Source organism: Trachypithecus francoisi, unplaced genomic scaffold (genome assembly GCF_009764315.1).
Source record: "Trachypithecus francoisi isolate TF-2019V2 unplaced genomic scaffold, Tfra_2.0 Lachesis_group17, whole genome shotgun sequence".
NCBI classification, from domain to species: domain Eukaryota; kingdom Metazoa; phylum Chordata; class Mammalia; order Primates; family Cercopithecidae; genus Trachypithecus; species Trachypithecus francoisi.
The window spans coordinates 23,629,021-23,642,744 of NW_022681462.1; the positions used below are offsets into that span (position 1 = coordinate 23,629,021).

General features: G+C 45.1%; 1 protein-coding gene across 21 annotated transcripts in view; it reads right to left on the bottom strand.

Annotated features, from left to right (window-relative positions):
• Window positions 1-13,724, bottom strand: part of SFXN5 (sideroflexin 5) — a 134,618-nt gene that overhangs the window by 102,564 nt on the left and 18,330 nt on the right. The gene's annotated exons all lie outside the window — the stretch shown is intronic.

The following is a 13,724-nucleotide window of genomic DNA, read 5'->3' on the forward strand; positions in this document are numbered from 1 at the left end:
AAAAATTAGCTGGGCATGGTGGTACATGCCTATATGCCCAGCTATTCAGGAGTCTGAGGCAGGAGAATCACTTGAACCCAGGAGACGGGGGTTGCAGTGAGCCTGGGGGACACCGTAAGACTCAGTCTAAAAGAAAGGAAAAAAAAAAGGAAAGCTTTTATAAGGAGGGTTTTTTCCTTTCTTTTTTTTTGAGACAAGGTCTTATTTTGTCACCCAGGTTGGAGTGCAGTGGCATGATCTCAGCACACTGCAGCCTCAACAGCCCAGGCTCAAGTGATCCTCCCACCTCAGCTTCCCAGGTAGCTGGGATTATAGACACGCGCCACTGCACCTGGCTAATTTATTTTTTGTAGAGACAGGGTTTTGCCTTGTTGCTCAGGCTGGTCTCAAACTCCTGGGCTCAAGCGATCCACCTGCCTCAGCTTCCCAAAGTGCTGAGATTACAGATGTGAGCCACTGTGCCTGGCCAGGAGAACGTATTTAAGTAGCACTTATATAATTTCTTTTCAACATTTTAAAAACACTGGCAGAGATTTACCTACTAAAGTACATATGGCTACAGTAACTGATGGGGAGAAAGAGAAAAAAAGGATAAAACTGTATGATTTTTTTAAGTCTAAAAGCTAAAGAGACAGTAACAGTGACAGAAGGTAACCTTTGTCCCCACCAAAAGACTTGTGCAAGAATGTTCATAGCAGCAGCATTTATATAGCCCCAAACTGCAAATAATTCATTGTAGAATGGATAAGTAAACAGCAATATATGCACACAATAACTATTACGCAGTAGTTAAAAAGTAAATTATGGGCCGGGCACGGTGGCTTATGCCTATATATCAGCACTTTGAGAGGCTGAGGTGGGTGGATCCCAAGGTCAGGAGTTCACGACCAGCCTGACCAACATGATGAAACCCCGTCTCTACTAAAAACACAAAAATTAGCCAGGCATGGTGGCGCCCACCAGTAATCCCAACTACTCAGGAGACTGAGACAGGAAAATCACTTGAACCTGGGAGGTAGAGGCTGCAGTGAGTTGAGATCACACCACTGCACTCTAGCCTGGGCGACAGAGCAAGACTCCGTCTCAGAAAAAAAAAAAAAAAAAAAATTTGCCAGGCATGGTGTCGAGTGCCTGTAGTCCCAGCTACTGAGGAGGCTGAGATGGGAGGATCGATTGAACCTGGGAGGTTGAGGCTACAGTGAGGTGTGACTGTACCACCACACTCCAGCCTGGGTGACAGAATGAGACTCTATCTCAAAAAACAACAGGCTAGGTGCAGTGGCCCACACCTGTAATCCCAGAACTTTGGGAGGCCAAGCAGGTGGATCACTTGAAGCCAGGAGTTTGAGACAAAACCCCCATCTCTACTAAAAATACAAAAAAATTAGCCGGATATGGTGGTGGGCGCCTGTAGTCCCAACTACTTAGGAAGCTAAGACACAGAGTCATTTGAACCTGGGAGGCAAAGGTTGCCGTGAGCTGAGATCGCACCAGTACATTCCAGCTTGGGCAACAGAGTGACACTGTCTCAAAAATAAATAAATAAATAAACAACAGCAGCAAAAAAACAATAAACAGACAACAGTGACAGAAGGAAGCTCATGTCAAGGCCCAGATGAGGGACCCAGACACTAAGGAAGCCCAGCATGGGGGAAGAAACCCAGTGAAGCTGCCATGTTCCCCTTTTGATAGAGAGATGAGACTCGCTAGGCACAGGAGTACAGAGACCTCAACATAAACCCCTTAGTCTAAAAGAAGGATGTAGCCTCAGGAAGGGCCCTCAGTAGAGCAGACAGGGTTTTCTGAACTGGCTGCCAGAGTGGGAAATGAACAGCTACCTCCTGTACCATGGCAGCACGAATAACTGCCAACACAGACAAACCAGTGAGGCCACCCTCGACCCCACAGGCCCGCATGTGAAGCACCCACATGTGAAACGCTGTGGTGGCCAGCATTGGTCTAAGCCAGGCCTGGCCCAAGACAGAACCGTAGGCAGCCAGGGGGCCAGGAACACTTTTCTTACTTGAAATGGCCTGAAGTCTGAAAAGTACTGTCCCTCCCCTTCCAAACATGGAAGGGTCTAGCAGCTCCTAGATTCTAAAGAGCCCCTTCCTGGATACTGTTCATTTCCAAAGTGGAGATAGCTTTGTGGTTGTTTTTATTTTTTTCCTCATTGTACAAGTAATTCATGCTGTTTAAAGAAAATATCAGGAAAAAAAGTGGAAAAGTACAAAAAGTAATCTTAAATCTGTAAACATATCCCTAAGATAACAACTCCAAAAGTGAGGATGATTTTCCTTCTAGACATAATACATTTAATCAACAAAATTGGATTGTGTTATTTGTTTTAACTTGCTTAAGGTCACACAAATAGTAAGTGGGTGATTTAGTATTTGAACCAAGTTTAGTCAGACCCTCACTCTGCACACCCCACCACACACTCCTTCAATACCACCAAAGCCTCCTAGTGATGCAGCGAGGCCCCCACCCCTAAGCCTGCCCCTCCGGACCTGGACAATGAATGCTCTACTTTCCAACGCTGAATGGTGAATGGCCCCGTGTTCTCATTATTTTTGCCACTCCAGGGATTCTCCTGAGTTCCTATAACAACCTGGCCAGATTCCATCTTACTTGACACAGTCATCAAAGGGAGCCCTCCAGCCAAAAGAATAAATTCCAAAGAGCCCTAATCTTGGCAAAGGGCATGGGTTGAGAGAGAACGAGATCCAAGGTTCCTGCAGACAAATCTGAGGGCCCAGGACTGAAAGAAGCTGGAACCTGCCTCTGAGAGCTACAGGCTGGCCTTGGACCTTACGAAACCTCTGTCAAAGGCTGAGGGGCTGGGGCTCCAGGCCTGTGGGACAGGCAAGGCCCTAGGCCACCTGTCTGGACAGGGCCCTGAGGCCTGGCTGTTCTGGGGGCTGGTGTCCCTGCTTCAGAGAAAGGGCCTATATCACAGACACTTGGGAAATGGGAGGAGAGTCTCCCTGTTCAAACCCTTCACACGCCCCTGGACTGTGACACTCAGCAGAAGGACCCGGGTACTTGAGGGGTGGGGAAAGCTGGGAGACTGGTGGCAGGGTGAACTTTGCAGGAAGTCTTTTCAACCAGGAACAAACAGGCACCAGCTCCTGAACACAAAGGCTGTGAGGGGCCCCGGCTGGGATTGGCGGGAGGACACAGCCCAGGCTGCTGCTTCCCAAACACTACTCCATCGCCAGCCTGCCAGCAAGTGTCACCATGAGAGTCCCTCCATGTATTTGAGAGGGGTGTGGTCTCCAGAAGATCCCTCTGGAGGGGTCTGCACCCAGGAGGTCAGCTCCAGCAGCACAGAATTTGAACAGAGGAGAATCCTGGCCCCAGTGGTCCTGCCTCAAGGCCCCGCCTGAGGGGAAAGGGTGGGAAGAGGGCAGGATACCCCAATGGAGGGGAATGGGGACAGAGGGACAAGGAAGAAAAAGGGGCACAAAAAGGAAAGCTGAGGAAGAGTCATCCGAAGCAAAACTCATCTTTTCTTGGAGAGACCACGCCCTGTTCACATGGGATGTGGATAAGATTACCCCTTTGTATGTGCACACCCTAGAAACATGGCAGCCATCCCCTCTCCGAGAAAACTGGGGCCAAGAGGGAAGGGTACTTCCTTGCCCAATATCACAGAGTGGGTGAGTGACACCTAGAAATCCCAGGAAACCTCAACTCTAGTTCCGAGCCATTTCCATGAGACATCCACACAGAAGAACCTGCTGTACTCATGCCAGCAACCATCTCCCAAAGAAACCTCAGCAATGCCCAAAGCCCCCTAGAACTGATGGCCTCTGAGGCAGGGCACCCCAGGCTAAAAAAAGAAATGGCCTCTTTTACTCTCAAAGCTGAGTCCAGCCTAACACAGAAAAAACAAACATACTTAGAGGAAGCAGGTACAGCTGAAACATGGGCCATTTCAAGCAAAGCAGAGAGTTTGGAAGCTCCAATGGTTATAGAACTAAAAGACTGTGGCGGGGGTGCTGGGGGGATGAACTGGCAGTGGGGCATGCAGGATAGCAGGGAGGTTACGTTCCACCATGTCTTGATGGTTCAGTAGCTGACTGTTCTCACCGGGCCAATCTTGTACTGCTGAGGGCAGGGCCATGCATCCTTACCACGGCTTGACCATTACTAGAGTCACCTCCAAGCAGTGGGTCTTGGAGGCCAAAGGTAATGGTTACGTGCAGGCAAAGTCCCAAGCCTTCCTCTTGTCTTCCCTCAGCCATCCCCAACTCCATGTTCCCATCCAGCAGTCCTGGAACTCCCAGGGTTCTACCTGTCTGTGCTGCGATGGGTCCTCGGCTCCCATCAGCCAGGAGCCCACCAGAGACCCAAAGAAGGGGAACCAGGGACATGTGGCTTTCCCTGTCCTGACCTCTAGTCACCTTAGGAGGCCGAGTGAGGTAAACTGATGCAGTTCCAGCAGCATGACAGGAAAGAAACTGATCCACCTATCCCAAGAACTTTAAAACAACCATGGCTTCCAGCCTGGCTACCCAACTCTTGGAATTTACTCTAAAATGTAAACTTAGCAAAAACTAAGTGATATGTTGGCTGGGTGCAGTGGCTTATACCTGTAATCCCAGCACTTTGGGAAGTTGAGGCAGGCAGATTACTTGAGGTCAGGAGTTTGAGACCAGCCTGGCCAACATGGTGAAACCTCATCTCTACTAAAAATACAAAAATTAGCTGGGCATGGTGGCACACACTTGTAGTCCCAGCTGCTCTGGAGGCTCAGGCAGGAGTCTTGAACCCGGGAGGTGGAGGCTACAGTGAACCGAGATCATGCCACTGCACTCCAGCCTGGGCAATAGAGCGAGACTCCATCTTGAAAACAAAAAAAAAAAGTAGTATGTCTAAGACTATTTTGTCCAGGAAGATAGGAAACAACCTATCTGTTACACCAATAAGTCTAATGGTTTAATGGGATGGTTATTTATGCCACAAAACTTGATTTTTAAAAATAATAAAGACTTGGTATAGTCCCAGCTACTTGTGAGGCTGAGATGGGAGGATCTCAAGCCTGGGAGGCTAAGGCTGCAGTGAACCATGATCACTGCCACTGCACCCCAAAAATTATTTTTAAAGTTATAAAGACCTCAAAATGAAAATAATAAAAAGTTTATGTTCAATGTCATAATTGCCAAAATGTTTGTAGATGGACAAAAACTTGAAGTATATATAAGGGTACAGACAATGGGGATGTTTTAAATTTAAAAATTCCTTTAAAGATTTTAAAGTTACACTATCCAGCGCTGTCTAAAATACATTTTTTCTTTTTTCTGTTTGGTTATTTTTTCCTTTTTTTTTTTTCTACAATTCATTTAAATGTACATCCTCACTTGCTGCTATTGGGAGTATAAACATAAAATCTTGGGACAGGCGTGGTGACTCACACCTGTAATCGCAACGCTTTGGAAGACCAAGGCGGATGGATCACCAGGTCAGGAGTTCAAGACCAGCCTGGCCAAGATGGTGAAACCCTGTTTCTGCTAAAAATACAAAAATTAGCCAGACATGGTGGCAGGCACCTGTGATCCCAGCTACTCAGGAGGCTGAGGCAGAGAATTGCTAGAACCCGGGAGGCGGAGGTTGCAGTGAGCCAAGATTGTACAACTGCACTCCGGCCTAGGCGACAGAGCAAGACTCCATCTCAAAAAAAATATATATATATATATATATATGTGTGTATGTGTGTGTATGTGTATACATATATACATATGTATATAAAATCTTGGTACAGGTTGGTATAATCTGCAGGACAATGATATGGTTTGGCTGTGTCTCCACCAAAATCTCACCCTGAATTATAATAATCCCCCCATGTCAAGGGCAGGGCCAGGTGGAAATAATTGAATTATGGGGCAATTTCCCCCATACTGTTCTCATGGTAGTGAATAAGTCTCACAAGATCTGATGGTTTTATAAATGAGAGTCCCCCTGCACAAGCTCTCTTGCCTGCCGCTATGTAAGATTTGACTTTGCTCCTCCTTCACCTTCCACCATGACTGTTAGGCCTCCCCAGCCATGTGGAACTATGTGTTCATTAAACCTCTTTCCTTTATAATTACCCAGACTCAAGAGTATGTCTCTATTAGCAGCCTGAGAACAAACTAATACAGTAAATTTGGAAATATTTATCTAAAGTCTTTCATCTGGATATTCCACTTCTAGAAATTTATCCAAAGGAATTAAAGGAAGTACAGTGAGATTTTTGTATGAGGATATTTACTGCAATATTATTTATGAAAAAGACTTGAAACCACCTAAATGGTCAACAAGAGTAAATAATTAAGTTATAGAATAACCATGTGATGAATTATTATGCAGTTAAACACATTTTGAAACATTTCATGACCTGAAAAAATGCTCATATATTCATAGATAAAAGTATATACTCTAGGTATCATGCATACCATGGATATCCATTGCTATATAATCACGTATGACATCTATGTATCATGTATATACACATATCATGCATATGTACATATGATTCCCTATATTTATAGAGAGATATAGATATATACATATTATATCAGTCATCCCTATTTTTTTGTTTTTTTGGTTTGTTTTTGAGACAGAGTGTCTGTCACCCAGGCTGGAGTGCAGTGATGTGATCTCAGCTCCCTGCAACCTCCACCTCCCAGGTTCAAAATTCTCGTGCCTCAGCCTCCTGAGTAGCTGGGATTACAGGCATGTGCCAACACACCCAGCTAATTTTTGTATTTTTAGTAGAGAGAGAGTTTCACCATGTTGCCCAGGCTGATCTCAAACTCCTGACCTCAGGTGATCCAGTGCTTCAGCCTTCCAAAGTACTGGGATTACAGGTGTGAGCCACTGCACCCAGCCAGTCATCCCAATATTGTACATATACATGCACCAAAATGTTAATGTTGATTATTTCTAGCAGGTTGGATGATAAACAGTTTTTTGTTTTCTTTAGACTTTTATATGTCTTCTAGTATTTAGGAATTACTACCAGAATCACATCACATCAGGAAACACACAATGTCAGTTTGTTTTCAATTGTTAGGGATGCTAAGTTTGGTCATCTGGCTAAAAGGTGTCCACCATTATAAACAACATTGCAATTAATATCCTTGTATATAAATCTCACTGTACTTAATTCCTTTGGATAAATTTGTGGAAGCAAGATTTCTGAATGAAAGACATTTTAAGGTTCTCCATTATAAAGGTACCCTTTCTCCTTTGTAATTGCTAAGTAATCCGCAGGGTGATACTTTGAAAGCAAATGAGCATTCGGTTTCCCAATAGTATTTTACTCTTTGGAAATAGTATTTATTCATGATCTTGGACAGAATCAGTTACTTCACTGAGAGTTACTAAAGGTAAAAAGAAGAGTTTCCTCATCCACATTTTTAGTTTTACTATGTTATCTTAGACTATCTGTGCTGCTACAACAGAACGCCACAGACTAGGTAATTTATAAAGAACAGAAATTTATTTCTCACAGTTCTGGAAGCTGGAAGTCCAAGATCAAGAACCAGCATTTGGTATCTGGTGAGGGCAGCATTTTTCTTAAGGGAGGAAGGCTGTTCCTCAATACAACATAACGGCAAGAGGGCCAAACCCTGTGTGAAGCCTCTTTTATTTTTTGAGACAGGATCTTGCTCGGTCACCCAGACTGGAGTGCAGTGGCATGATCACTGTTCACTGCAACCTCAACCTTCCAGGCTCAACCGATTTGAGTAGCTGGGACTACGGGTGCATGCCACCACACCCAGCTAATTTTTCAAAAAATTTAGCTCAAACTCCTGTGCTCAAGTGATTCTTGAGCCTTGGCCTCCCAAAGTGCTGAGATTACAGCTGTGAGCCACACCTGGCCAGGCCTCTTTTACAAGGGCCTTAATTCCATTCATGAGGGAGGGACCCTCATGGCCTAATTGCCTCTTAAAGATCTCACCTCTTAATACTATCACATTTGGCATTAAGTTTCAACACCTGAATTTTGTATGGGACACATTTCAGCCATAGCATCTTACCCTGCCCCCACAAAATTTATGTCCTTCTCACATATATTCATTCCATCTCAGTAGCCTCAAAAGTCAGTCATTCCAGCAGCAACTCTAAAGTCTAAAGTCCAGAGTCTCATCTAGAATCCTCTAAATTAGATATGGATGAGACCCAAAGGTGTAATTCATCCTGAGGCAAATTTCCCTCCAGCCGTGAGCCTGTAAACTCAAACAAGGTACATGCTTCCAAAGTACAATGGTGGGACAGGTACAAGACGAATATTTATCTTCCAAAAGGGAGAAATATGAAAATAAAAAGGAGTACCAGGTCCTCGGTAAATCTAAAATCCAACAGGGCAAACAACATTTGATCTTGAAAATCATCTTTGATTCCAAGTCCTGCCTTACCAGACACACTGGGGCAGGAGTTGGGCCCCCAAGGCCTTGGACAGCCCCAACCCCAAGGTTTTGCCAGACAGCCACGCTTCAGCTCTCACACACTGAGGTTGCATTCCTGCGGCTTTTCCAGGCTGGTGCTGCATGCTGGTGGCTCTATTGCTCCGGGGTTGCAGAGACAGCCCTATCCCCACAATGCCACTAAGCATTGCCCGGGTGGAAACTGCAGTGGCTCCACCCCTGCAGCAACTCTCTGCCTGGGCCTCAAGGCTGTCTGCAACATCCTTTGAAATCTGGGTGGAGGTAGCGCCGCAGCCACAGCTCACACACACAGCTGCAGAGTTAGCACCACATGGATGCTGCCAAGGCTTACGCTTGTGCCCTCTGGAGCAGTGGCCCAAGCTGCACCTGGGTCTGCCTGAGCCACAGCTGGGGTGGCTGAGAAGCAATGTGCCAGAATACAGTGGGCAGAGACAAGGGGCAGTGAGCCCTGAAGTCCCATAGACACTCTGCACCCCTCCTTAGAAACTTCTGCCCCTAAGGTCTTGGCACTCTGGGTCTGTGATGGATGTGGCAACCTCAAAGATCTGAAATGCCTTCGGGGGGTCTTTCTCCCATTGTCTTAATGAATAGCACCTGGCTTCCTTCTAGCCATACTAATCTCCTTATCAAATGGTCACTTGGCCACACTGCTGGCTTTTTCTCCTAAACATAATTTTTTATTCTTTACATGGCCAGGCTGAGAATTTTCCAAATATGTATGTTCCGCTTCCCTTTTCATTATAAATTCTGTCTTTGAATTGTTTCGCTCTTCTTATATTTTACTATAAGCAGTTAAGGGAAGCCATGAAGCATCTGAATGCTTTGCTGCTTAGAGATTTCTTCTGCCTATATATCCTAGTTCATTGCTCTCAAGTCCTGCCTTCCATAGGCATAATTTAGCCAAGTTCTTTGTCACTGTAGTAAAAATGGCCTTTCCCCCATTTCCAGTACCTTGTTCCTCATTTCTGTCTCATGCCTTATCAGAAGGGTCTTCACTATCACTATCCCGTTAGTTACTTCTAAAAGGAAGGAGGCTTTCCCTACGGCTCTTCTCTTCTTAGGCCTCACCTGAATCGCCTTTAATGCTCTGTTCATGGCAATGAGACTTTTTCCAGCACTTTTTAATTTGGTTTTTTTTTTTTTTTGAGATGGAGTCTCGCTCTGTTGCCCAGGCTGGAGTGCAGTGGTGCAATCTCAGCTCACTGCAACCTCTGCCTCCTGGGTTCAAGCAACTCTCTGCCTCAGCCTCCCGAGTAGCTGGGATTACAGGCGCCCGCCATCACACCAGGCTAATTTTTGTATTTTTAGTAGAGACGGGGTTTCACCATCTTGGCCAGGCTGGTCTTGAACTCCTGACCTTGTGATCCACCTGCCTCGGCCTCCCAAAGTGCTGGGATTACAGGCGTGAGCCACCACCCCCAGCCTTCCAGCACTCATTTCAAAACCATTCCAGCCTCTACCCTTTACCAAGCTCCAGAGCTGCTTCCACATTTTTAGTTATTTGTTATAGCAACACCCCACTTCTGTGGTATCAATTTCTGTTGTAGTCCGTCTGTGCTGCTATAACAGAATAACACAGGCGGGTAATTTATAAAGAACAGAAATGTATTTCTCACAGCTCTGGAGGCTGGAAGTCCAAGATCAAAGAACAAGCATTCAGTGTCTGGTGAGGTCTGCATTCTTCAGAGGGGAGAAATATCATGTCCTCACAGAGAAGAAGGCAGAAGGGCAAGAGACCCTAGCAGCTGTGGGAAGCCTTTTTTATAAAGGTCTTAATCCCAGTCATAGCCTAACCATTGCGTAAAAGCCCCCCCTCTTAATACTATCACATTCACCATTAAGTATGGAGTGGACACATTCAAACCATAGCTTATTAACTCACAGATTTTTTTTTTAATTTAATGTGTTACAATCCATTGCTGTTTTTCTTAATGCTCAAATTGCCCCAATGCAGCCAAAGGATTTCCTTTTAAGCCAGTTCCTGTGTCTCCATCATTCTTTGAGCACTTCCTTGCTTTGTGTAGCAACACTTGCAGCCTCAGACCTGGAATTCACCATTTATTTAAGAAGCCCTCATTCCTTTTTGTGGATAGCGGTATGCAGAAACCAAGATCTGGGTACTAAGTGTGTTCATAGTTACTGTGGTGTCGTAAGTTCTAGGCCCTTTCAGAAAACAGAGCCAGAAAATTAGAAAATATTAAGAGAGAGAGAGAGACAGTGTATGTGTGTGTGTATGTGTGTGTGATGAGTGCATATTGGTACCTCCAATTAAAATACAACATCACATAGTTCTGTCTTTTCCCCTACTCTATATTTGTATCTCTGATCTCCCACAGTGAAAATACTGGTTCTCTACATCAGTATAATTATTTATTCTATCCTATAATACACCCCAAATAGTTTCAGATTATGACACGAGTTCTAGTATTCAATTGTTGTTATTAATACTACTTCAGTTAGTTTTCTATGCCCTTCATGATGATAATCTGTCAGCCATTCATTTCCTTAAGTAATTATTGAATTCAGGATAGCAAATGCCTTCCATCTTTGGTCCATAATTCAGATGTCATACAGCCTTGCCCTTAGAGATCTAGATCTAATTTCCTGGCCTACAGAGAAAGCCAAAGATTTCTCCCTTTTGCTTCTGCAAGCTCCCGGTGGTTTCCTTCATTGAAAATAATTCTGCACACACTGCACCCTGGCAAGGAGACTCACAGCCCTTCAAGATTCCCCCAAATGGCCAAGCACTGTGGCTCATCCCTGTTAATCCCAGCACTCTGGGAGGCCAAGGCAGGTGGATTGCTTGAGGTCAGGAGTTCAAGACCAGCCTGGCCAAAGGCAAAACCCCATCTCTACAAAAATACAAAAATTATCCAAGCGTGGTGGCATGCACTTGTAGTCCCAGCTACTCAGGAGGCTGAAGCATGAGAAGTGCCTTAGCCCAGGAGGCCGAGGCTACAGTGAGCCAAGATGCCACTGCACTCCAGCCTGGGCAACAGAGTGAGAGTCTGCCTCAAAAAAAAAAAAAAAAAAAAAAAAAAAAATCCCCCAAATAATCTCTTGCAGAGATTTCACAAACCAGGCATATTTTGATGACAGCTTCCCAGGAATTATGGTAGAAGGAGTAACAGTGCAAATTCACAGTTCTCACAAACACAGTCAGCATCACTCATCTCAAAAGAGCCCCCAGCCACACCTCACTGCGGCATCTCTTTATTGGTCTTTCAGCTCATCCCAGTATTATGGTCTCCTTCCCACTGTTTTTTTCCTCCTCTTCCTTCCCTCTCCTTTCTCCATTTAGGATCAAAATGCACCATTCTTCTCCTCTGTGAAGCAGAGCAACCTCCTCCTCCGAAGCTTTGTTCAAGGCATTCTTAGAACAAAGACAGCCTTCTTCCTAAGAAAAATTATAGTGAATAAAATTTCCTCTGCCTTATTACACATACAAGGGTTGGGATCTTTCTAAAGCATGGTCAGTTATAAACTACAAAGAAGTACCTGCAAAATTCCCTCAAGAGGAATTTCTCCATTGGTTCAGCTAATGTCCCTCAGAACCAGGTCACCAGATGGCTCAAGCTACCTAGGATCTTTCTACTTCTGGACCCTCCAGCTTCCAGAGCCACCTCCTCAAGTCCTCATGACCTCTACTGCTCTCCCATCATCACAGACAAATGGGCTCATCCAAATTTCCTCCAGCTAAGCAGCAACCACCCCACATTCCCTCCCAGGGCCCTGGGAGGAAAACAGTATTTATAAGCCATGGTCTGTGGACTGACTCCAGCATTGAGGAGGAACCTGGCCCTCCCAGTGCCCCACAGCTCATGGGAGGGACTCAGAGGCCTCTAATTTCCCATTGCATTGATGGAGATGACCTCACTAAATAACCTGCCTAGGCTAGAGCCAATGAGGGGTATGGCCACTATCTTGCTAGCCTAGAGGTCCCATTCAGGGCCCTTCCAGACTTTTTAAGGCTAGAAGATCTTCTGTTGGCAGAAGCTTTCAAAAAGGCCAGTACATAGCCTGGAAACAATCCCTAACGGGGATACAGTGCGGAGGAGAGGTGCAGATCTTTCTAAAAAGTCTATCTGAAGCTCTGATGAGGGAAAGGAACATTGAAATTTGAAAAATATTCTAAAATTGGAGTTGCCTTCATTATCTTCTAGTCAGTAAATATTTAAGTTGCTTTGACATTTAATAGTTTTTTTCAGGTACGAAATTTTAAAAATTTACTCATAGGAGAAACGGGTCAAAAATGATTGAGTGATGTAAAAGAATGTTGGGGTCTTTCAAAATGCAAGAGTTGAAGAATAAAATTGTAGTACAAGGAGGAGAGTAGTGAAATGAAATGGTCTGAGAATGGGAGGAGGAGGGACTGGGAAAAGGGACGGGGGGGGGCCCTCCTGGCACAGGTAGCATGTCGTCCCGTAGCTGCTCATCCATCACCAAAACCCCTGCCTGTTCATGGTAATCTGGGAAGCAATGAAATAACTCCCTGCTTCCCCCGTCTCCCTCTACCATGTCTCAATGTGCCTTGAAGTCTACCATTAGCACTTCTATCCTTTACGTCTCGGCTGACTCCTCCACCAAATACATGGCATTTCTGTTCAGATTTTAGGACTGCAAATGTGTCTTGTTTTGCACAGTTCTAGAACTTTCTAGAATCATACATTAGGTGGGCTAGATAAGTAGTTTCTCTAGTTTTGTGCTCTTCCAACTTTTTATGTAATTGCACTGATTATTCCTTGATCACTTCTTAGGAGAATCCAGACAGAGCCCAGGTCAGCTACTAAAATACCTATGCCCTTTGTCCTTCTGAGATGCAGTAGGAAACCACCTGTCAGGGTAATTCCCACATTTCATATTACCGGGCTGCTCCCCTGGACATGAGGGGCGATGGCTCTAGGCCCAGATGCCCAGCAAGCCTTGTGCTCCTTCTATCATGTCTTTTCTCTCCCAGAGCTGGTCAACTCCAGGGCTTAAAGCAAGTGACCCAATGTCAGCACAGAGAAGATGTGCAGTGAAGTGCTGCCCACATAAGGGCCAGGGCCAATGCTCGGGCCTTCTGCCATGTAATCTTAGGCAAGTTCCCTAAACTCAAGTTATTTGAACAGGAATGCAAATGGGGTGAGTATAAGGGTCTGGAGACAAGTGTACCCGGGTTCATACCCTGGCTCCATCACTTGCCAGCACCATTTGCATGAGGCTTAACTTCCAGTCTGTCTTTTTCTTCATCTGTAAACTGGAACTTATAATAGCATCCACATCTTAGGGCTGCTTTGAGTTAAT